General features: G+C 33.2%; 1 protein-coding gene and 1 long non-coding RNA gene across 9 annotated transcripts in view; one reads left to right on the top strand and one right to left on the bottom strand.

Annotated features, from left to right (window-relative positions):
• LOC143256746 (carbohydrate sulfotransferase 1-like) overlaps nt 1-26,660 on the bottom strand; it is a 56,895-nt gene that overhangs the window by 13,103 nt on the left and 17,132 nt on the right. For 2 of the 5 annotated variants that reach the window (XM_076514384.1, XM_076514387.1), the window contains exon 2: nt 5,500-5,636. The exons of 2 other annotated variants lie outside the window; for them this stretch is intronic. The gene's annotated coding sequence lies outside the window, so the exon portion shown is untranslated. Of the gene's footprint in view, nt 1-5,499; nt 5,701-26,660 lie in introns of all 5 variants that reach the window. One more of the 5 variants, XM_076514385.1, reaches the window with a different exon arrangement.
• The window catches only part of LOC143256748 (uncharacterized), a 30,678-nt gene continuing 7,538 nt past the window's right edge, over nt 3,521-26,660 (top strand). Inside the window, exons 1-2 of one of the 4 annotated variants that reach the window (XR_013031461.1) lie at nt 3,521-3,769; nt 11,744-11,812. This is a non-coding gene — a long non-coding RNA (uncharacterized LOC143256748). Of the gene's footprint in view, nt 3,770-5,981; nt 6,004-7,498; nt 7,558-9,484; nt 9,505-11,743; nt 11,813-26,660 lie in introns of those variants that run through there. The other 3 variants (XR_013031463.1, XR_013031460.1, XR_013031462.1) reach the window with 3 other exon arrangements.

Genomic DNA, 26,660 nt, shown 5'->3' with positions numbered 1-26,660 from the left:
ATGTTTGACGAGGGTTGAGTAGTGTCGTCTTGGGACAGCATCCTGCTTTATACTAGAGCTACTGCTCCTTGAGTTAAAATCATAAGCCTTTCTTCCTATGTCTTGCGTGTCATTGTAGCATAAAAGTTCGTGATACAGTTTATACTCATGTCAAGATATTATATATTTCGACATGCTGTCGCCAGCTTTAAAGACACAAAGTACATCGTGGTTGCCCACATAGTTTTTGGTGGCACCTTTCTGGAGGTCTTATGGGTCAGAGAAGTTACTAATCGTATCTGAAACAAGACCAGTGGACTGGGACCAGCTTATGATCTCATCAGGTTGCAGAAAAACTTTTCTTCTAAACTTTCAGGAATGCCTCTACCATGACATTTTCAGCTCATCATCATTCTTTCTCTTCACCTTTCGATACAACAAGACGTACAAAATCCGACTCTTGACCTGAAATGACTCCTAAGCCTACATATTCGACCCAAGAGAGTGACTTAACGACTGATTCTCTGTGGGCATTCTGTCAGAGAGTCAATGCTATACATTATTAACAACTGCAGTGCAACAAAGGCCCTAATGAAGAAAAATGATATGCTTTCCGAGTTGGCCTCCAGTGACCGCCATGCACAGCATGTGGATAGTTACACATAAGAATAACGTGGTCTTAAAATACCTCCAGGAACAGGTGTGCTGGGTTTCTCTATTCCACTGTAAAGATTGTGACTCGTTTGAGAACTGTGTCCATGGGAATGATGTCATCTCCAAAAGATGAACAGCTTGAAATGCAGATGCTACTGACAAAAATAAAGCATGCAAAGAGTGATCAGCTGGTGACTTATAAAGTACTTGCTTAAGCCAAGCATGTAGGAAACAATCATACTTATTCTAAGTTTGGAAATTTTACAAATATATTAGAATTCAGAGGCAGGGGTGCATTGCGTATCGTAGTTGTGAAAGGAAATAAACCGTGACAAATGTATCGACCGCTTTATGGATGTGCCAGAAGAACAGATTGCCCCTGTATTCCCAAGTAAAAACAATAGGCCTCAAGCCAGGTAAGAAGTAGGATGCAATGTAAAACCATCAGCAGCTAGCAGCTTTGGTCGAGGACAAGTCAAACAATACCTGTGTCGGATCATTACAACAAATTAGGTCAAAGTTATGCCTGACAAAGAAATAGAAAAACTCGAAGCAGCTATAACCAAGACCTTGGGGGCAACTGCTCTTCAGCCTTATATGGAGGTAGTCAGTGCTCTCCTTCACATCTTGGCAAAAGATTAGCCAGAGTTTGCTCACAGCCTCGATGTTGACCCATTTGTCGGGCATGCACCTATGAGCTGTAACACCATTATGGAATGGTCTTGGCGCCTCTAACTACAGCCTCGACCATGCATGCCCATGAATATCAGACAATGCTGAAGCTGGAAGAACTGAAGAAGGTGACAGTGGCTTAATCAATCCAGACAAAAGATCTTAAGAAGATGGAGGCAGGTCTAAAAAGTGCTGCAGCATGAAGGCCAAAACAGAACGATTATTGCCAGAGCTCCATGAAGCGAAGACAACCCTGATTTTAGAACTAGACACCGCTACGACGATCACTGCAAACACCACAGCTGACACAACTCTGTAAGTGTCACGATGAACTCCATATACGTTTGGCAGCCTAGGAATTGCAGGAGCCCTATGGCTCATTTCATGTTAGGATATAATACAATATATTCTAAAGGAATGATGGCAGACTGGCTATGGAATAACACCCAAATTCTCCTTCAGAGCATCATTTGAAAGTTAGTTTAGATCTGTTTATATACAGTAAAAATCATGTCAACAACAAGCAGTGATGGTAAAATGCTGGTCAATGTGACCTACCATTTTGCTGTAGTTAATGGCCTTACCATGGGGTAAAATGATCTTCAAAGGCCCCGTCCCCAAGCTGTACCTTCCTGGCTATGATGTAGGAATGGTAGTCTTTTATGTATGCCTTGCCATTGCACCATGATAAAATAGGGTATCATTCCAGTAGATGTGTTTAAGTAGCTGTGCTACTGAGCAAAAATAATTCCCAATAATGGAAACAATAATAGCTTCAATTGCAGTGCTTGTGGTGGAGGCTTTCGTTAGCGCTCTTGTGTTTGTGGCTCAAACCACCTCTTCTCCATGTTTGCTGCTTCAGCACACTTGTGTGTTGATAAGAAGTGCAAACACCATGACAACACTATAGAACAGTTATAGGCTGCAAAGACTAAATGTTCTCTAAAAAAGGACGGAATGCCTGGACTGTTCAATGAAGAGCTTAGCAAGAAGAGACATTTTTCTCGTGATCCTGAACTTGAGGAGGCATATAGGGTCCTCATGTATTATCAACAAAATGTCCAGTGTGCAGCATATGTCAATGACCGTTCAAACCCACCTGGCCATAACCAATATCGTGTTGGCATCATAGATATACAAGCTGTCCTCCATAGTATGGCTTTGGATAGCATGGGCGTCGTGGCACCTCGGTCGGTGAAGGAATTTATGGTTACTGGCTTGTGTCATTGTTTGGTTAACATGATTATCCCCGTGTATTGTCAGATGTATTTTCGTGACTCCTGTAACAATATACTCTGCATTACAGTTTATGAATTGTACTAAATATTCGATTGTGTGTGTTCACCATTTTGTTGCTTGTGTTAAATGTTGATGACCCTCAGTAGCAATAAAAAAACCTCATATATGTTGTAGTTCATTTAATGTTAAACATGAAAGTATCTACAAAAAGTAAGAACAATATTTTTCTACAACAGAAATGGTTAAACATGTTTATTTACATAGATCGTTTAAAGCTAAATCTTAGTGGAACAAATATATAGATTACTTATAAAGCTAAACATAAAATCATTGTACATTATTTAGATATTTATATTTAAATAAACGCTCTTTTCAGGGCGAATATATATAAAAGTATGTTATACAATATATTTATTACAAAAATAATATTAAATTAATTAGCAATAAATATTTTGGATATAAAACATCAGAAAATGCAAAAACGAAAGCCTTTCAAATTAAATATAAAAAAAACACATAACTTGTATGTTAAATGTGTTAGTAACACTATCGGCCTTTAGAAAAACAGTCTGCCATTGTAAAAATGCTTGAAAAACACTTATGTATAAATAAATAAAAATTATAAACATAAGTTGAGACAAGTTGAAATCTATATGCAGTCCTTTGGAAGTCTCGTAACACTGTCCACTAATAGAAACATAACCTGTCTTTGTAAAATATATATAATGCAATTAAACGTCTAAGCAAAACTATCAAGTTGACGATATTAGACAGCAGATTTAATGTAAGTTTTATTTATAAAACTAAATTGTAATTGTGATAGAGATAAAACTTATTCATTACTGATGATCGTAAAATGTACAATATGCAGCTTAGTTGAATTAATAATTTTAAGACTTCCATTGTTACTAAAACGTTGATGTCTTGTTACATGTTGATTACCATCTAGCGGGATTTTTGCGAACTGTGCGTTCTTCACAACAACCAGCAAGTGTTATGGCAGCCTGACAACTTCTGCTGGTCGCGAATTCGAATCCTTCACCGAACAGTAGGATTGACCATAACGTTATAATACCACCATAACTAAAAGAGCAAGCATGGTAAAAAGAGAGGACCAAAATTTGGCGGCGGGTGATGTTGACTAACTTCCTTCCGTTTTGTCTATTATTCAAAACGTAGAGACAACTGACGTAGAAATTCAAACAAGCACTAATTTTAGGCTTAAGTAAATAATCTATATTCAAACAATAGCTGACAATGGTCATAATGTTGATTAGACCTTGAAGAATAGCGACATTGTATGTTAGAATTGTTGTGTCGATGAAACAATGGGTAGAGCAGTAATAATACCACTAATATACAATTTAAATATTCCACACAAGAAAACCAAATTATACTCTATGTAACTGAGACACGACTGTTTTCCAGATAGGTGTGTATTACAGAGGAACTTATAATAACATGTTAACACCATAGCCCTTTTCTTAGATAAGTATAAGATAGCTCAAGTAGTAAGTGTTCCTTTTGGTTTAGTGGTATAGCTAATAGTCTTACTCTGATTATGAAATAGTTTATTTTAATATACAATACATTAGTTCTTACTGACACAACTGTTGTTATTAATATTCATATTTAATCGTCAACATGGTCGACTGTTGAAAGTTAAGCTACTTTATTGGCCTAAGTGAATAAAAAGCAATAAGTCAGTGAATAATTCTAGATCTTTCTACGACACGCTACAGTTACGAGTTCTGTGTTTCTTTCGTATGAAGACAGTATAGAACTACAGCTTAATTCTATTGGCTAGTATAAAATTAATAAGAGTTTTTATACTGGTTCGTGAAAATATAAGTAGCTAATGAGACTCGTATAAAAGTATCATGAGAAGCCTACTGAAGTTTTCTTGTTAACGTTTTTTTCTCAGTTCAAATGCAGCTTTAATAAAGTGTTCGTAAAGTTCCACGGCACAATTTTGTAAATAGTAATTGTTTGTTTTTATTCAAATAAAGAGAATACGAGAGCACTGATGTGATGAAGGAATAGAATAATATTGTATTCTGTTTTCTAGGTAGTTTGAACAAAGAAAATAGTTTTTTAGAGTGTTCTATGCAACCGACCTGTAGAACTTAGTCGTTGTGCCAGTCTCATGAACTCAGAAGGTCGATATTTGTTATTAAACGTAATTCTACAAAAAGGGCGACCTTTTTATTACCTGCTCATCATGGAAACGAAACCCGGTTTCTTGCAGTTTAAATCCAGATAAATACCTCATGTCAATAGGGAGAATTCATGATAACTTAAACCGAAGATAAAGCAGTATTATGGTTAAAACTAGATTCTTAAAACAGTTCTAAGCTAAGTGTTTACGTGGTCCTGTTCTGTAAACAAATAGTGTTATTTTCAGCCTGTAGGACTACAGCCTTCATATAACACGTAGATTTTCAAAGTAAGCAATGCAGATATAAATAAAATAATTTATCGATTAAATTATCCATAGATGGCGGGCTTCAAAATAATATAACGGAAACTTTATCAGCCACTATTTTATTATTATTATGTACAATAAGAATTGTGTTTCTTACGACTATTTAAGGGTTTGCTTCTTCAACTGGTGGGTCTATTTACCTTACTTATACCTTAAAGATGTAACTAACGAAACCATATCTTTCAACTACAGCAAAAACTGTTATTTGACGTAACTTTGACGAAACCGATATTTTAATATTTTGTAGATGTTATAGAAGAAAAAAAGAATAGAAAAATTATTAACTAATAAATCCGTAGATGCAAGAAAAGAACATTAAATGTTTGTTTAATAAGACTGACACATTGATCTTATAAATAACAATATTTCTAACTTAAAATTACATAAACAGAAAACGAATTACTCGTAAGGAATGACAAAATTCGCCTAATTAAAGGTTATATACATAAAAATGATTTGTTTTTACTTACTAAGACAATAACCAGGTGCTTAGTACAGAATTGGGTGTTAGCTGTTATGTTGTAATTCTCACTTTCTCCACTGTAAAGGAACGTCACGAAGTTAATGTGGCTGGAATATCGACTTCTGAAGTTACTGCGTGTTACATCTGCGTACGTGCGAGGGGGAAAAATGTTAATCGTTGAACTTTATTTCCCTATTTAATAGGGAAGCTGAAATAAAATAAATGGAATTTAAGAAAAGAAAAGAAAGATAACGTCATTAATTTCTGGATTTCACGTGCCCAGTCAGTCCAACTTCGTTGTATGTCCTGTGTTTAGTAACATCGCAATGGTTTTAACGTTTATAACCATCACTGTGTACCTGTTGACACATAGTTGAGTGCGCTGTTTTAAAACGGCTTTGAAAACATAAATCAATAAGTCTTGTAAAAATACGGCCAAAATAAAGTCATAGTGAATGCCATGGATCAGGTCTACATTTTAACATTATTTGGTGATCCATTTTTTGGAAGAGTAAGTATCAGCTCTTTTCAGTGCCAAATATTTATACACTTAGACCGTTAAAACGTAATCAGATCAGAGACTGGAAATTCCTGCAAGGAAAATGAAACATTTCAGTCTTTTAACGTGAGTACGCATATTTGTATTAATATTTGAACTTCCACCACGTTTATAGTACTTTTTTTTTTAAATTAATGCACAAGTTTTGGATGAATTATTTAAACCTTCTACAGGTGCGAGACGTTTAATAAATAACAAAATCTAACATTTCATATGTGTAGAAGTTTTAGCTTATTTAGCCAAATGCTTATGCATTAATTTAAAAAAAAAAAAAAAAACGTGGTGGTAGTTCAAATAAATTAATTAATACAATCCTTGTACTTAATGCATTTGAAAACAAAGGAAAGTGGATCATTTTGAAGCATTAGGACTGTCCAGAAAAAGATATGTAAGAAGTTTGCAACATAATAAAGAAATATCTCTCTCTGAAAACGAAGCCAACAAAGTATGGGTTCACCAAATAAGAATTCCAGTCATGTCTTCCGTTCAATTGTCGTATACCTCAAACAGCTACAGAATGAAATGGATATTTATGTTACTCCATACGAAAATATGCCGGTCAAATCGCTGGACACTATGCATATAGATATCTGTGAGTTTGTGTTATTGAAGTAGGGGCTTGGAAATATTTGATCCTATAAACTATAGAAAGCATGAAAAACATGCATGGAAGTGTGATTTGGAACAAACAACTTTAAGATACGAACTCTTGCAATGTAAATTACGATTCAGAGACCATTTTAAAGATGCACAGTCATCAAATAAGGCATGAAATAACATGGAGTGTAACGACGTGGCGAGGTTTCAAACTCGTTTTTATATAGCGAACTGAACCTCTGTGTATTTCATAAATAAGCAGCTATAAAGTAATACAGACAAGTGGTATTACTTGTATCCATTATGTATCCAATCTAAATACTTCTATTCTAATACAGACATCCATCCTAAGAAAACTCTTATTATGATACAGGCATTCATTCTAAATACTCCTATTATAATAGAGACACTCATCCTAAATACTCCTATTATAATACAGACATCCATCCTAAATACTCCTATTATAATGCAGACATCCATCCTAAATAATCCTGTTATAATAGACATTCATCCTAAACAATCCTATTATAATACAGAATCCACCCTAATATTGTTATAATACAGACATCCATCCTAAATACTCCTGTTATAATACACAGACATTCATGCTAAACAATCCTATTATAATACAAACATCCATCCTGATCAATCCTATTATAATACAGAATACACCCTAAATAATATTGTTATAATACAGACATCCATCCTAAATACTCCTGTTATAATACAGGCATTTATCCTAAATGCTAATATTACAAAAGAGTTCTTCTCAATCGTTAGTTTACTTTGTAAGTATTTTTCTTGTTATTCACTGATTGTGTTACTCTGATACACTACTTACTTGTCTTCTGGACATGTAGTGTCATGGCGGACGGGTGCTCACATCAATAGATAAGGTTTATTTACCAGGTAAAGTAATCTACCTTTAACATCCAATTTAGGTTCAACTCCCTTTGTCATTAAATACAAGTATAATTTCTCAGTGTGTTTTAAATAGCGAATTTTAGAGATCCTTAATTAAAATTTGAAATATAAATCGAATACATTAAACAATATATACCTCATATATTTATCAATTTTCTACAGTGTAGCTTGTATTCTAGTCTTTCTTTCTGCCATCTCTATATGACTGTCCGTGCGTTTGTTTGTTGAATAATTTGAGATATTTCAGAGAAATATCCAGTTTTGCTTTCGAGTCACTTTTATGTTTCACTTAACTTTTGTATTCTTGTCTGACTTTTTTTTTGTATTGCTCAATTTCCTACGAACAATTTAACCTGTGCCTGGCCAAGACTAGGTGCAAACTTTAATAATGCAACATAAATCTAAATGTGACTAATTTAAATAAATGTCAAAGAAATTAGGTAAAAGTACTGGAGAATAACACTTTGTTTGAAAATTAAACTACATCTCAATATCAATCAATAATTAACAACAAATTGTTTTAACTATATCTTATGAACTGACTTGTTTTCAAGATCAAGAAAGGGTTTTTATTTTCTAGTTAGACTAAGAGGTTACATCTTACGATTAGCTATTACCACAAATGTACACAGTCTTTCACAACAGTAATGTTTGTATGTCACCATTAGGGAAAGCTTGTGTCAGTTTCATAATACACACGTAGTCAAACTCAGTGAGCTATACTTTTGAAGGGTTACATTTTTCACATTAAGCCAATTTTTAATTCACATTTTGAACTACTCTCCAAGTTTTAAGATTCTGATTTAATAATCAACCTATTGTAAAGAACTTTATATTAGCTGTCTAGAAGACAATGCAGACTATCAAGAGTACCCTTCATTGAAACAAGCCAAAAGCCTATTAATCAGTGAGACAATAAAACCATATTTTAAAGCCTCGATAAAGATTTGAAACATTTTAACAACCTTCAAAGAGTTTTTTCTCATTATCTCCAAAAAGGAATGCAGTAGGATAAACAAGAATAAATGTCATGCTTATTAATCTATCATTTCCTGGATTTTTACTTTTTTCTAAAAACTTGGAACATTGGAAGTTTTCAGTTACAACCTCCTCCCAATGACTTTCAAATGTTTAAATAAATCAGGCCAGGAGTCTTAGTATATACAAGATTTCTAACCTTTCTCAAAGTGTGATATTTTTGAACAATAGTATTATCTAAGAATGTCAAACTTGTACAAGTTTTTATTGTGGTGTTGAAAGAACAGACATACCTATCCAGATAGTTTAAAGTGGCTAAGTGTAAACTGCTGTTATCTTTGATGAATGTACTAATTTTTCAAAAAAGATTAATATTTTCCTCTCTAGTAGCTTTTACTCTTTATTAGTTTAATTAATAAAATTTATTTTAATTCAAATGTGATTTTAAAACTATAACTGCCATGTACTCTGTCAAACCATATGTAGTGTGATAAACTTGCAATTTGGTTATTGCATGTTATAGAATTAGAAACCAGTTAAGTACATCACTTGAAAACTTGCAGTACTTTGACATATTTTAGACACTACCCTGTAAAGAGTAAATAATAAAGATTAGTTCAGTTTATGTTATTTGAAGAGTGGGGAATATCAGTGTGTGAAAACAAAATTATTAGGACTATTTCACTGTATCTTGCTAGCATTAAACAACACAATTTTTGATTTTCTGTGAAGTTGAATTGCATAAAGGTGAAATAGATGACTATGGCTTAACTTGAAAGATGAGTAATCTTGTGATTTCATCACAAATGTTAAATTAGTACAAATACTTAGAGTAAATTTTTCATTTTTTTTACCTTAGGATACTTGCATTATCCTCACTTATGTATTAAGACAGTTTTATTATGGAAGAATATCTTCAGAATGGACCACAGCATTTGTTCTGATGTTGTCCAGGTAACTGAACTTGCATCAAAAAACAGATTTGTCTTGAACTGGATGTCCTAATTTCTGGGACTTTGAACAGTAGATGTTAATGTATCCATTGTGCAGACTAACTTTTTTGGAAGCATATAGCAACAAATTGCTCAAGTTGTGGAGCAGTTGCTGCACCTGGTAGATTTGGATGCTAAACTAAACATACTTAGAAGGTTCTCAACAGTTACATTACATATGGCATGAGCAAGACATATTTGTAAGTTAAGCAATGTGACTATTTATTGGTTTCATGATAGGTAAAAGTTGAAGTGTCCTTCATACTTTGTGATGTTCCTGTTTTGGTAGTTTACAATTTCAGGAAAGCAATACTTTACAGAGAAGATTCACATGTTAGGTAAAAAAATACACTGTATGACATATCCAACTAAGAAAAAATCAAGCCATTATTTAAAAAAAATTGTTTATTGCATACAAAGATTAAATGAAAAAGTGAATTATAGAATTTAGAGATAGTAGTGCTACTAAAAGATTCATTCCTGCCTGCACAACTATATTGAACAAAGTTAAAACTTTTAAAAGTAAGTGCTACATATGTAAAAACAGATAATATATCATGTTTTTCACCAAAACTTTGGAAAGCTAAGTGCATCATGTATATAGGAGGGTTTCTTTAATCCTTGTCATGTCTTAGTGATATTATCTGTAATCTTATTTTTATTTAATTTGATTTGATCAGTTATAGTAATTTATTTTAGAAACTTCAAGCTTTTGTTATTCACATACAATGTATAAACAGTATACAGTAAACAATTAATTTGGTTTGTTTTGACATTTAATTTTGAAAAAAAGATTTTTAGATATACTCTGTGTAGAGTAATAATTGACTCTGAACCTTTATAATCACAAGCTTTTCAGTCTTTGATCAAGAGAAAGTAAAAATGAAATACGAGTCTGTTAAAAGTATGTAGGGATTAATAACACTTTTGAAAACATGTGTCTGTGAGAAAACTTGTTGTCTGATAGCTGTGATCAAACAGTGTATCCAAACTTGCAATTTGTAGTGCAATAAGCTGTTGCAAAGGATAAGGTCTGATATTTGTACTAAATTCTCCACTCTATTTTGAGTGTTTTCTTTGAAGACTGCATTTAAACAAAAACAAAGTCACAGAAACCTATTGAATCTGTATTGTGGGACTTGACAAGTACACTCTGTATGTTTGAATGTAATGGCTGTAAATCTAGTATTTGTAGACATTCTTCTAATGAAAATAGTTATTGATTTTGAAATGTTGTCAGAATGGTGTAAATCTGTTCTCCTGAACCTTTGTTAGTACCAAATTCTTGTTTTTCATCTTGTTAGTAACTTCATGAGATATGCCTAACTTTATCACAATGGCTGTTTGGTTCAAAAGGCTCTCCTTATTGTAGTGTCCACTTTATTAATAAGCACTTACACCATATAGACTTAAGTGTGGTTTAAGAGCTTTTTCCTGTCCTAAACTCTTGGCTGTGTGTTCTCAGATTTAGTAAAGAACATGGAAAACTCATTTATTAAAATGTAATGTCTTTTGGCTGTATAGTTCCTGATAATCTTGTTTTCCAGGAAGCTGTAGCTGATGATGTAACAAGAAATAATCAGAAGCTAAAATATTCAAAATATTTTGGTGTGTCAGTCATCTTTCAGAATTTTTTAAAGCATTTAAAATCTGTCAGTTCCTTCTGTTAATAATAGGTTAATTTCAGTTAACTAGTTTTATGTCTCATAAACCTGTTAATTTGTATGTCTAATTAAAATAAATTTACAAAAGCCCAAAAAGTGGGACTGTAAATTTCACTCTTTCAATAAATAACTTTTTATTTATCAGATTTTGAACATTAAATGATAAAAAAATAAATTGAATCTAACTTAGTTGCAGATTCATTAAAACATGAAGTGGACACAAGAATAAAGTTGAAGTTATGTATTAAGCCAAAGTTTTTTAAAATCATAAGGTTTTCAGTCTTGATCTCCATCTTCTTCACTAGTTAAACTATTTACAAGACAATATTATTTAAAACATTCAGGTACAAATATTTTAACATGCCAAATTTAAATGAGATAGCAATAAAATAAGATTGGATAATACTGTCATTCATTTGAATTCCTTTAATTATATATTAGTGTGAAAATCTTGTTCTTCATTCAAATTTGTATATTGTTTGTATTTTCTTGACATGAAGCTAGGTGTGAACAAAATTATTATTGTATTTCTTACAGGGCTTAGCAGTATAATTACAAGTCATCTGAGTATCTGTGAATGTGTGGAATAAAAACATGGAGCCTCAGGTAGGTTAAAATACATGTACTTAACTAATTTTTGTGGTTGTATCTGCTAGTTTGATAGTTCTGTATGCAAGGTTGCATAGAGTCCTGAAAAGTCAGGAAAATACATAATTTTAAATCTGGGCTTGGAAATCCTTAATTTTGGAAAAGTTGTGGAAAGTAATTCTTACGCATTAATTTTGAAAATCAATTATTATTTCTGATTGTTGTGAGTATAAGAAAGCTAAAGGAGAATACTTTTGATACCATACAGCAAGTCTACTAAAGGTTATAGTTCAAAGTGGCACCTTTTTTGTACTATACATCTGTTATTGACTGATATATAACTATTAATATTATTGGCTATCCAAAAATGCATTTACTCCAATTCAATTATTAATAAAAACTGATCTTAACAAAATGAGTGAGTTCAGATGATGGGCACGTTAAAATTCAGTTGATGCATGTGCTGAGTGTTATAAAGATTGAACTCTTACAAGACTAATTGTAAATTAAAATTGAACAGTTTAAAATACCATTGTTTTAATTTCCCATATATAAAATATATTCTCTAAGTGTGTGAAGTTTCATGCAAGCTTTATCAAAAACTTAATTATAAGCCGAACTAAGCCATTGTTTATGAAAATCATGTCCCTGATACTGATTGTTTGTAATTTCTTTGTAGCTGTTATTCATAATCAGTAGTAATTAGAATTTTTGGAGAGTGCATAGGTTAAGGAATAATGTTGTGTGATGAAGAAAAATGTACATGTTTTGTAGTGCAATTCAGTGAGAAAAAATCTCAACCATTTGTGCAAAACTGAGTAAGTTTCATTTCAATCAAGAATGATTTGTAGAATTAAAGAACAAAGAATGGATTGCAGAAGATTTATCAAACTGATATTGTACTAGAGGTGTAGCTTATGATATTTTTGCATTGGCAGTATCGGCTGTCCATTGATTTAAGACTCGTGTAGGCAGTGAGATAATAATCATAATAAATACTGGATAAAAATTATTTTAGGTTATTTGTAAATAAACTAATCATTTTTACATGGTACACCATGTTTATGTGATTGATTGTTGTATCAGCCCAATAAGTTTTGAAAATGTTATGGAATTGCTTTAACTGAAATGGTGTACAAGTCACTTAAGAAGCTGTGTTTTGTCTCAGAACTAATGTGAAAACAGCTTATTTTCATGCAATGCTGTATTGTGCCCAAAAGATGGTTAATGCGTGTCAGGAATACTGGCCTAAGTGTTTTTCCTTTTTGCTGTACTTGTCCAATTTAACACGGGTTAAATTATTTTTTGTGATAATATTTCCATTATCGTTGTTTGAAAGTTTTTATTTTAAATTTTTGTTATATTTTAATGAATTGTTGTTGTGTGACCCTGGTTGTAGTAGCAGTGCATTTAGGCCATTACAAAAGTCAAGAATGGGAATGCTTTGCTCCAGTGTTATGATACACAATTCTGAATAAATGTGAGAAAGATTGGTACAAACATCACTTTCAGTGCCATTTTGCAAGAACAAATTGTAATGCATGGTCACATGATTTAAAATATGCAAAGAAATGATCTAAATTAACTTTGGTAAATATATTTTGAAACAAGTAGGTAATTTGAGTTAAAAAAATAATTACATGAAGTTCTAATTAAAATAAACTTTTTTCTTCCAAAATTATTTATTTCAGGACAAAACTAAATTAACTTTGGTAAATATATTTTGAAACAAGTAGGTAATTTGAGTTAAAAAAATAATTACATGAAGTTCTAATTAAAATAAACTTTTTTCTTCCAAAATTATTTATTTCAGGACAAAACCTGTAACTATTTTGTAAATAAGTTGAACATATATATATACACACACATATACACATTCATTCACGCATTTCATGATTTTTAACATTTGGTCATGACGGTTTCTGCAATGCAGCACAGAATACTCCACACATGAACTAACAGAGCCCATAACTTATATTACTGTAGCCTCAAACTAAAGACATAAATATAACAGGTTAAGCAACTTTTATTATGTTAAACATTCTTCCTACAGCTAGCAGTCAAACTTTGAATATTTGTTATGTGTTACTGAAGATTGGTGAAATCAAAGGATATTTAAATTTATGTAAAGTGTTCATCTGAGATTCAAAGACATGCATTTCCTTATGTAAGACTGCTGCAGTTCAGAATTTTAAATTTTCATGGCTCCCTTGTATTATATCCAGTGTTGTTTTTTTTCTGACAAATGAACAAATTATGTGGACAGAAAAAAAAAAACTACATTGGACCAATGGTAAAACCCTTTGTTTTTCAAACCTTGAAGTCTTAATATGAATTTTAGACCCATATACAAAATTACAATTTCTAAGTTAGCTGATATTAATAAAATAATGGTTTAAATCAATTATTTGGAAAATGGACTTGAATTATTTTGTCCAGTAAGCTAATTCGTGAAAATTGAAAGTGTGTTTTTGTCATCTTTCTAAGGAAGAGAGTTATTATCAAGTTACTGGAGAGAGTTCAATAAAGCTAGCAGATTATCTTAGGTTTGAATTGTCATAAAGAGATAGGATAAAATTTCTTGACATGCTTACTGAACAAATTATTCAAGTCCATTTTCCAAATAATTGATGTAAACCATTATTTTATTAATATCAACTAACTTAGAAATTATAATTCTTGTATATGGGTCTCAAATTCATATTAAGACTTCAATGTTTATTTGAGAAACAAAAGGGTTTTACCATTGGTCCAAAGTAGTTTTTCTTCTTTCCACACAGTTTTGTTCAGTTAGCTAATTTGTGAAAATTGAAAGTGTGTTTATGTCATCTTTCTAAGGAAGAGAATTATCAAGTAACTGGAGTCAGTTCAATAGAGCTAGCAGTTGACAGTTGACTGTTTGGAATTATAAATCTAGGTAAATTTTTTTATAAACTGAAGACCGTAAGACTAGAAGATACAAGTTTACGATACTGAAAATTCACACAAACAAAATTCCTGTTGATAGCTGGTGTTTTTTATATTTTGTAAAGAAGTTGCACTATGAAATTGTTCACTGTAGAAGCTACAACACTGAAAGAGTTAGGATGAGACTGAATGAGTATTTTATAAATTGGAGCCAAATACTAAAAAAAGTAGGGTTCTGTATCTAATTTAGAAAAGCCAACAGAAGAATTTCAGATAACATAAATTAGCCAAACCACTCTTTGTTCTCCTTTGGAAATATAAGCAATACATTCTGGGTATAGAAATTTGAAAATAGTTTCCTTTGTGTATGTGGAAACATTTGTTATATGAAAAATGATTATGTTACAATGTAGTACTTTGAAAAACTTTTTTTTGTTGATCTCAACAGGCTCTATTATCTTCTATTAAAATTTTTTTTGAAGAAAGCCAACCATACACCTGATTATTAATATAAATTCCTGCCAAAGTATTTCTCATATTCACATTTGCCACATTGGCATCATGGACAAAAAACCAAAATATAAACACCTTAGAATAAGCACTTTTATCTTCCAATGAAGTAACTGCCATTAAGTTGAAAATGTCCAATGAATAACAGTAATGAGATTTAATTATTTTACATTTTTAGTACAAATATTTACTAAACATTTAAAAACCTGGTTTTCTAAGGATTAACAAGGCATTTGATATTACATAAAGGAAAAAGATAAATCATTTAAATATTTTCTCTCACAATATGCATGACTATTAAATACTCATTTTAATCTAAAATGTTGTTACAGGTTACATGCTTTGCCAGTATGAACAGAACAAAGATAATCACTATAAATATATAACACCAAGATGGAATTTTTACATTAACCCTACATAACATGAAACTTTAGTCTGTGCCAAGATGAGAGCACAATAATTATCTTTAGGTTTACAATGAAATCATACAATGTATTATTTAATACAGAACAGTTGCTTTACTAAGCATTTTAACATAATATTGAAACTTACTCTTAATTTTAATGACACTAAAAAATCAGGAACATATGGTTTAATCTTCAGCATGACTGTCTTATGTTCAATGCATTCAGTGACTATCTACTCAACTATTTTTGCAGTAAAGATTGCTTTGGAAAGCTATTCTTGCACACATACGATCCTGGCTTGAAAATGATAAAAACTGACTTTTCAAACCACCCTCTATATTTTTTAGGAAAACATAACTCTCCTGTTAACATTAAACTTTTGTAACTGTAAAGTGCTGCTCTGAACTGTCAACATCAACTCATTACACAAGATAATTATCTTACAAATTAAATTGCCTATATCAGTATCTGGAGCCGATTCCATCTTTTTAAGTTCTCTAAATCTAAAATTCAAAACTACCTTATAATGCTACCTTAGATTTTTAACATAGCAAAACGAAACAAAAAGCTTTTATCTACCCGGATATTTTTCTTGGTCTAACTGCTAAGCTTCAACATCAACTCTTAATTCTTCAAAAAGAAAATAAGATGTATATATCTATCATTATGTTAGTGCTAGAACTTCTTGTAGCTAAACCTTAAATTAACCATTAATTTAGGTCTAATATATGATGCTAGGCTTAGCGATGAGTTACTTTTCTTCGATAACTACTGCTACCAAGTCCTAGCAAACTGAACTTTTGGAACTTTTTAAATATCATATTACTAGCAGTGGTACCTTGATGTTCAACACAACTTTTTTTACAGCGTCAAATTATTTATTATAAAATTATTATACAAACTAAGTTCTCTAAACTTCAAAATTAAAATAAAATAAGAAATACCAGTTTAAAAATGTACATTCCAATATTTTTGAGACATGGCAAATACAGCCTACACTTCAACTCGAAAGCTAACATGCTTCCGGTCTAAGATGGCGAAAAGAAATTTTAGTGGCAGAAACAACGGTATAAAGTGTAAACCAAGAGCCAAAACAGTCATGATAATGTATCTTAATAATATCGTATTGAAATGTCAAATGTTACAAATTTAACCTGGTGCAATTTGTATTTATCTTTTAAAAACGTTTCCTTTTAAAAATTTACAAAATATATCTCTATTATACGTAATGAAACAAACAGAGCCAAAAGCAAAATATCTTGCTGCAAATATCCGTTTAATGATGTGCTTGTTGGTAAAACTTCACGCAAACCTACAGGGTGTTCGGAAAGTCACTGTGCACTTATATATTTATAAACAGACATGTTTCAATATAGAATACAGGAGGTAAATATGAATGACAGTTATAAACAATGTTGAAAGTGACCCCCGTTGGCATCAATACAGGCTTGGATCTATCTTATTTTGTTTCTAAACACGCTATCAGTTGGTGGCTTGAAATAGACTGAATGAATGCTGATTACAAAACTGCACAGTGACTTTCCGAACACCCTGCATAATTGTCCATGATTTTGAAGTGACAGACCAGAATAAACGCAGCTAGTCAACACTACCCATACGGGTTATAATGTATCTGCGGCCTTAAAGTGCCAAGCTTTACGGAGCGCGAACCATGAGAATGCAAATTCAAAGCACATTACCCACTGGCCTGTATCTAAATTAGTGAGATATACGCTGAGTGGCATTAAAAAACGCAACTAGAAATAAAATGAGTTGTATCATATAGGTTGAGCAATAACGGTGCAAACATGCCTGGGTTTTAATAATGAGCATTCTCTGAAAACAGTTCAGATCATTTTAATCAGCATGATCACATGTCAGTTTCTAAACCAGTCAAACTTACTTATCCGTTGCTGTTGTACATAATGTGAGAATATGGAAAAACTTTTCTATGCAGTACATACTGTTTCTTCATCCTATAAAATGCAGGGTTTTAAAAGATAAATTCCACCACAAAGAAAGATGCCACGGCTGACGCAAGAAAGCAAAGATCAGGCAGTCGGGATGCTGATGACAGGGATGACACCAGGAAGGATCGCGACACACTTTGGAGTGCACGATACCAGACAGGATCGCGACACATTTTGGGTGCACCTTCATGCACGACAATGCATGTCTGCACACAGCATGGGTGTGAACAAATTGTTTGAATGAGAACAATGTGAATGTCATGGACTGGCCTCTATATTCGCCCGATATGAATCCTACTGAGCATCTCTAGGACATTCTGGATCAGCGCATTCGTCAACGGGATTTTGCTCCCAGCTCTTTTGCTGAATTATGTGCAACACTTCTGGTTGCGTGGGACATCATCCCCCAGAGACAGATTGACAATCTGGTGACATCTATGCCACGCAGGGTCTAGGTTCTTCTGCGACAAATGAAGAACATACCCGTTATTAGTGTTCTGGACGTCGAAATCCTGATTAAGCTGTGTTAACTTCATTATAAAGTCCGTACTAATTTCTCTTGATGTATTATAACACTGTTTTCTTTCTGCACTAGGCCTACCATTCCTGTGGTTATGGTTTCACACTGAACCAAATATTGACTAATATTCAAGATTGTTCAGGAAGTTTCCACAAGCAAATATTAGTTAACTTTTAACATAAAACTTAGCGTGAGTGCTCAGAAAGCAAAGTATGTAAGTGTGTGTGTTTTCTTATAGCAAAGCAACATCCGTCTATCTGCTGAGTCCATCAAGTATATAAGTTCTTTCTAGCCTATTTCAGAGATTATCATCAGTTAAGAAAGTTACTGATGTTCTAGGATCTCGTCTGATGGTTTTGCTTGTGCCACTCCAGTGGCACAATATAATTTCCGCTGACTTATACAGCTAGAAACCAGATTTCGATATCCGTGGTGGGCAGAGCATAGATAACATTTGGCGTAGCTTTGTGCTTAATAACTTATACTTTCCTATAATAATAGATGTTCATCATACATCTAGTATGAGCAAAAATTTGCAAATCAAAGTTTTTCAGTTAGTGGTTTGTAAGTTAGTTGACCATCCTGGTTTACTGGTCAAGTAGATAATCCCATTATATTAACAGATCAAGTCAAAACAGTTATTCTATTTTTCATTTTCTTATCTGATTCCTCACAGCCTCAATCAAGACTGTATAAAACAGTGTTTTTATCATGGCAATCGACTTGCTCATCTACCTCTGATTCCTGGAGCAGTTAAGTTTTGAGATGACTTAGAGCTTGAGTTTGCTGTTGTGCCCTACTTACGTTATTTACTAACTGTTGCAGCTTGTATTTCATAACACTGACGTGTTGATCAGGCCAGCCAGTTTTGAGCTACTTATATGCTGTCTGAATGTACTGTAACCACATCCAGTGTGATTGATATGAAACATTATCAAATCAACTTTCTAAAGAGTATGAAGAGCAGAGCAAGTCAGTGTAAACAGTAGAGTGAGCCTATTTCTCTGTGTCTGCAAGATCCAGAGTAAATAAAACGATACAATTCAGAAGTGAACACGGAACCTATAGAAAAAATCACGCATTCAACGATAGAGCTGCAGTAGACCATGGTAGAGCCTTCAGAGTTACTAAAAGCATCTGTAAAAATAGGAGTAGACAAATGGTTTGAAAGATATTCATTAAAGAAAAGATGATGTTTCAATCAGGAGAATACAAATTGATAGTCATCGATATAGAAGCTCTAGGAGAAAGTTATTTAGCGATAATATTTATTGAATGCTAATACGAGTGACAATCAAAGGAGAGGCTTGAGAGAGTCCAAGTTCGTGTGTGAAGGAGTGTGATGATGTTGATCGTACATAGACTCAGAATAATTATGCTAGCTAAATAGAAGCGAATAAAAGAGAATCTTGGGATATATTCAGGCTTAGGAAAAGGTATGACAGAAATCTTAGACTACATATCTGGAAAATCCTTTTCCGCCAAATCCATTTAAAACCAATAATAATAAGAGAGGCAGGTGAAAGATACTGCAGTATTTTATAGCAAATGCCATCTGGCCAAACCATTGTACTACCAGACTAATATAAAGCAAGTTTAAATTCTACTAGCAGAAATAACCAATTATAGTCATAAAGCTCATTCGCTTGAAATGTAGGCAGTGAGTTTTCAGCTCATAATTGATGATCCAAAAGACAGAGATGTAAGTGGATATGATGAAATTGTGAGAAAAGAACTGTACTAATGTTTCAGAATTATCTTGTAAATCAGCAATTTTCTGCTAATGTAAGATCAAAAGAAGATGAGAAGTATACCTCCCATTAATTTTTCAATTTCTGTTGCAAATGACCTTGGAGTTAAAGATGGAAAAAATACTGGAAGTAAACATTGACGCCTAGTCTTCCAGGTATGAGTACGATCTGATGAAAGATCATTTGGTTGCTGAAAGTGAGATGTGATTTAAGGCCTGTTTCTGTTGGAAGTCAGGAGCTTACCATGGCAAATGTTTCAAGTTTTTATGGACTGGATAAACAACTGCTTGGACAATACAAGCAGTTACTGTTTTCACGCATTTGTGAACAAAGGGAAAGTTAACAACAGTCGGATCAGGCTTGTTCCAGCTACCAGCATGACGCACAAGTAATGATATCACTAGTGATTTCTCTTTCTATCTCAAAATTAATAAAAAATGATCATTGTCCAGTTTCCAAGAAAAACGTGAAAAATGAGTCGGAGAACAAGGATAAAAAATGGAAATGGCAACAGGTCAATAAGATCATCAAGGATTTGTATGATCAAAATTCTCTCTTGGTAACAAGTAAAGAAACTAAATCGTGATGGAATAATCAATGAGACACTGGTAGGAACAACTCCTAGTTGTGTATTCAGTGACATAGTCGTGAGAGTTGGTGCTACTTAACCAGAAGCACCATATTTCCATGAACTATTTTGTCATATAACCTGTCCTTCCTCTGTAGAGAAAACCACCAAAACGTGACAGGTTTGGTGAGTTTCAGGAACTCTATCTGCTCGGAGGGTAAGAATGTACAAAGATCTCGTTGCTGATCTCGTTAGAACGTGGAGCTTGAAAGTTACATTGTTTGAGAAATGTCATTTTTTTTCTCGAAAAAGAAGGAAATTTGGATGGTAAACTTTATTGGTTTGGTGTGTGACCACTATGTTTCTTATTATCAGGAAGAAATTGTTTGACTTTCTTAAATTCGATCACTAAATTTTGTCAGTATTGGGAATAGAGTTTTGAGTAGACACTGACTTCTCTAGAGCCCTTCTAAAAGTTTTTGAATAAAGAAGAAAAAAAGGAAGTATTTTAGAAAGAGTAGTTTCTGACGGAGAATGTAATATTATTATGATAATATATAACGTGATAATAAACAAGCCAAAGCAGTAAAGTAAGAAGGCGACTGTGTCGTCCGTCCTTGGTAGTTTGTATTTGGAATATTCATGAGAAAAAAAAATTCAGTACCTCCATGCACAATAAAGTCCTAAATTTGGACCAACTATCAAATTAGGACAGTGGAACTATGCCAAGGTTTCGTGAATGCTGTACATAAACACCAGCATCAGACATCTAATGAAAACGACCAATATGGATGTGCTTTAGACTCGAGCCACATAAAATTAGTCGATGGACTATGGTAGTATCCTATGGTCACTCTTTATAGTAATCAAAGGTGAAAGTTATATGTTGTAGCGTTTTCAGAAACACATCGAAACACTAAGATCCTCTCCTCCCCTTCATGTGTGGGTGGACGGTTCGATCCCAGAGAAGATAAAGTGTAGAGATAGAACATTCCTTTCGAGATCCTCTTACTATGTGCACGAAATAACACTGTGCAACAAAAATATGAAACTGCCTTATTTTATTTGTGTACTTACGACAATATAAACAGGAAAAAGAATCAAAAGAATGAAAATTTTTGTGTTGACGAAATATTTTTTTTTAAACTTATAAAACGAAAACAAGTGCTTAGTCAACATGTAATCTTTTTATCTACATTTTATAACGTTAAACACCCAAGAAACCTTCACTCAATTTTCTCCAGTAAAAGTGAAACCGAGCTTTAAATTGTTTTTGTAAATAAAAGCTTCAGGTGAAATCTTTTTTTGCTAATATAAGAAAAACCTCATGCAAACCAACTACAGCAATGCCCACTTGGTGTCCTTACTTGAAATCCATTTAAAAGATCCGCAACATTTTATTTGTGTTTATATATTTTTTGCCCTCCCCCCTTCAATTGCACAGTGTTATGTCTGCAAACTTACAATTGTAAAATCCTGGTTTCGATACTTGTGGTAAGCAAAGCAAGGATAATTCATCGTGTCACTTTGTGATTAACTTCAAACAAATAAATTATGTTTTTGTTACAAGCGTCATTAATTAACGACGTTGAAATTTTAGAAATTAAAGAACAATTTCTCTTTAAAGTGATATATAAGAGTATTAAGTCAGCACAATTATATTTCATAAAACCCAAAGTAAAGAGATATGTTAATATTTGTGAGAATGTGTAATTTTCGTATTGTAAAATATACAAGTAATTTTGGTATTGTAAAATATAAAAGTCGTTTGATGTTCTGATTATTTCGATAGGGAGATATCGTGGTAATCTGACATAGTTTGGTTCATTTAGCTCTGCTAGCCATGAAGATTAGTCGTTTCTGAAGCCCCGAGTGGGATTTTCAATGCTACAAACCAGGTTTCGATACCCTTGCTGAGCAGAACACAGATATTCCATTTTGTAGTTTTGTGTTTAGTTCCAATAAATCATTCGTTTCCGAAAGTTTCGGAAGTGTTGAGAGCTATACACGATAAACATCATCTTTGACTAATTTTTTAAGGCTGAAATAGAATGTATCCACGTGGTTAAATGAAAAGCTTATGCTACTACAATTTGAAGTTCAACCCCTATGTCAAACACTGGACTAATTGATTATTGTGTAGCTTTTTACACACAAAAAATGTCTCAAGTGATCTGAAACCATGTTTATTGCAACAAGAAAAAATATCATTCACTATCACTACCATGACATGATCAAAAATATCAATTTAAAAAGATTTAACAATGATGTATGTTTTCTGTTGTGTCCATGGAGGGAAATTTAGCACCCTGATTTAGGCGTAGTAAATCCTAAGACCATTGTCCTATCGGAGAATAAAAATTTATATATGAACTAAACTAATTTCTCAGTTGTTACTAATAAGAAGTATCGCCTGGAACGCCATGATTTTTGTAGTTATTTTGGTTATTTTGTAAAAGCTCAGACTTTTGTTATCTTAAGGTACAGTGCTATTCAAACTTATCTCCTAACTTATCAAAATACAGATAACATTTTCATGTACCCCGAGAGCTATTGACCTAAAACTTAGGCTGTTGAATTTTTATTGTTCTTGAGTATATATAATTTGTTTTTGAGTGTGTAACTTAAACGAAAAGGAATTTAGGAAACACGTTTTTCGGTGCATTCTGTTAAAAACCAAGCAAAGCATACGATGACGAAGCAGGCTTTTCGGCTTTTGATGAATTGTTTCTTCGTTTTATAGAGAAATATTGTTTTTCAACTAGAGTTAGACGGAATCGATGTTAATTTTATTTGCAATAGTAAACTGAACAATTACAAAATAGAAAACCAAACCGAACGAGATTTGGGTAGTAAACTAGATTCACCATTAAATAAAAAACAAATAATTAAGTTACAGAGTGCATGCTTTCACAACCGGCTAAGTATGAGTCTTTTTAGGGTAGCAAGTGTGATTAAAAATTAAAACAAGATTGAAGTTAACTGTAGGTGCTTTATCATAAACTTCTGTTGCAGATTTTTGAAACCAGAGTTCTACCTGGTTTAGTTTTGAATTTCGCGCAAAACTACACGAGAGCCATCTGCGCTAGCCGCCCCTAATTTAGCAGTGTAAGATTAGAGGGAAGGCTGCTAGTCATCACCACCCACCGCCAACTCTTAGGCTACACTTTTACCAAAGAATACTGGAATTGACCGCACATTATAACGCTCCCACGGCTGATAGGACGAGCATGTTTGGTGCGACCGGGATTCGAACCCGCGACCCTCGTATTAAGAGTTGAACGCCTTAACACACTTGGCCAGGCAAAAACTAATAAGTACAATATGATTGAAACATTTGAAGGAAATTCAAATTACAATTTTCTCTTCATATTAAATGTTAATTTTATTTCAAGCATAAACATTTTATATTTGTATTACAATAGCTGTAAATAAATAGTTTCACAAATTTATCGATCGTACAATGAACGGCACGATACTTTGTATGTGTTTTTTCTAGTCGCAAAGCCCGGCATGGCCAAGCGTGTTAAGGGGTGCGACTCGTAATCTGAGGGTTGTGGGAATAAGTCACAGCTCTGGCAACATCTGGTCGAGATTCGCCTGCTTCCAAACGACCAATGGCGTTGTTGCGTCAGTCAGTCTTGGCGTAACTGTATTGCGTGTCGGTGGCTTAACACTGAGCTATGGAAACCGAGAACCCGTCAATTTTATAGGGATTTTGCACATGTTGCACTTGCAGAACATGCAGATCTCTCAAACAAATTTATTGGACACGAATGCGTTTTGGCGAAAATCCGATGTTTTCCACCGTTTTCAAAGTGCACAACTTTTATTGTCATTTTGGTCTGACAATCAGTGCCTTAACACGTGTAACATCACATTCTCTGAGCTTGTAACGTTATTACATATATTTCTCTTTAAAATAAAACAAATATCCCTTTTGCGTTTCTTGTTTTGAAGAGGATATAACATCATGAAGCTCAAGTCTCACGTAATTTAACAGTTTTGTTTTTTTGTTTCTTCTTGAAACGCCAGTTTTCTTTAATTTGATACTAGAACATTACTAAATATATATCCTAATAATAAAAACACCCACTTTTAAATACAATTAAAAGAACAAGCTCTTGACAAATACTGTTGGACTTAACAGTCATTCATAGATACAGTTCGAAACAATGGACTTAACGGTCATTCATAGATACAGTTCGAAAAATGAACTTAACGGTCATTCATAGATACAGATCGAAACAATAATTGTTCATAGATACAGTTCGAAACAATAACCGTTCATAAATACAGCTCGAAACAATAATCATTCATAGATACAGTTCGAAACAATAATCGTTCATAGATACAGTTCGAAACAATACTCGTTTATAGATACAGCTCGAAACAATAATCGTTCATAGATACAGCTCGAAACAATAATCGTTCATAGATACAGCTCGAAACAATAATCGTTCATAGATACAGTTCGAAACAATAATCGTTCATAGATACAGTTCGAAACAATACTCGTTTATAGATACAGCTCGAAACAATAATCGTTCATAGATACAGCTCGAAACAATAACCGTTCATAGATACAGCTCGAAACAATAATCGTTCATAGATACTGTTTGAAACAATAATTTCCTTATCCATGTCGTAAGCCCGGTATGGCCAGATGGTCAAGGTACTCGACTCGTAATCTGAGGGTTGCAGATTTCAATTCCCTACACACCAAATATGCTCGCACTTTCAGCCGTGGGAGCATTATAAAGTGACGGTCAATACCACTATTCGTTGATAAAAGATTAGCCCAAGTGATTGGTGAAAACTAGCTGCCTTCCCTCTACTCTTACACTGCTAAATTAGGGATGGCTGGTGCAGATAGCCATCACGAAGCTTTGCGTGAAATTCAAAACAAATCAATCGATGTAATAAAAAATAAACTTTTCGGTTTCAACAAAAAATAATTTTATTTGATACTTATATAGTCTTAAATACACAATACTGTTCAACGCTTGTCAACACATCATTTTCGGGAGTCAGTGGAAACGTCGGAACGTGTATTTGAAACTGTAAATCAGTCTGAATTAAAATAAAATTTTTGTGAAAAACCAAAACAAAAAAGGTTGTTTTTAATTGTATTTAGTTGTAATTTCATACAAGTGTCCAAGACCCTTTTTTGTTGTTGTTGTTGTTTATCCAGATTAGAAAGGTTGGGAAAAATATTTACAATACAGTTATTCAGCGTGCGCTGAGATCTTAGCATGAATAAATTTTCATAATATAAGTTTCCGCTACGTCACGTATCAAATATAACGCCGTTAGATCTGGTCTTTAAGCTTAGACAAGTTTTTTGTCATACGTGAACAGCTTAAATATGTTTTTGTATTATTATTCACTCATTTGCTATGTCGTTTTACCTAATGAAATGCGCTCCAGTGGCACAGCGGCATGTCAGCGGACTCACACCACTAGAAACCGACTTTTGATACCTGTGTTGGGCAGAGCATAGATAGCCCATTGTGTAGCTTTGTGCTTAATTACAAACTGGATACAACTGTGGTGGTTAACAGTGTAACGAAAATTTATATATTCGTTTAACCTGTTTTAATATATTATTTTAAAACAAGTAGACTATGTGATGTTTCTATATTACTGAACTTTATCGCCAACAAGTCACAGACACCTACTGTAAAGAATCCGACCCATCCATACATATAAAACCCTGACAATACCAATAAGAGTAACACTAATTTATGGTTATTACTTTAATTGTCATATTTTCCATTACTGGTACTTCCTTTTATAGATCTTATTGGCGTTCTGAACATTTGGGAATCTTATCATATTTACCTTTCATATACTGCTTAGAATTGAACTATTTAGTACTTCCTGCTGAGTGTTCAAAAGTGGTAAGATTGGGTAAAGATGGATTTGTTATATCACACACACACACACACACACACACATCTAATAGTATTTTCACCATGCTATTCTTATTTTTCTTATATTTAACTTGGTTACCGTTTAAATATGATATCAGAATTATCTACTATTTATTGTATAATTCTATTCTTCATTTTATTATCTATTATATATACTTTTATCTTCATAAACATTAGTTTTTGTCTTGTTTTCCTCCGCTCAGTACTATTCTGCAGGCCCGGCATGGCCAAGCGCGTAAGGTGCGCGACTCGTAATCCGAGGGTCGCGAGTTCGCGCCCACGTCGCGCCAAACATGC

Source organism: Tachypleus tridentatus, chromosome 7, assembly GCF_004210375.1.
Source record: "Tachypleus tridentatus isolate NWPU-2018 chromosome 7, ASM421037v1, whole genome shotgun sequence".
NCBI lineage: Eukaryota > Metazoa > Arthropoda > Merostomata > Xiphosura > Limulidae > Tachypleus > Tachypleus tridentatus.
The sequence above is the reverse complement of the archived record's forward strand: the minus strand, read 5'-3'. Positions and strand labels throughout refer to the sequence as shown.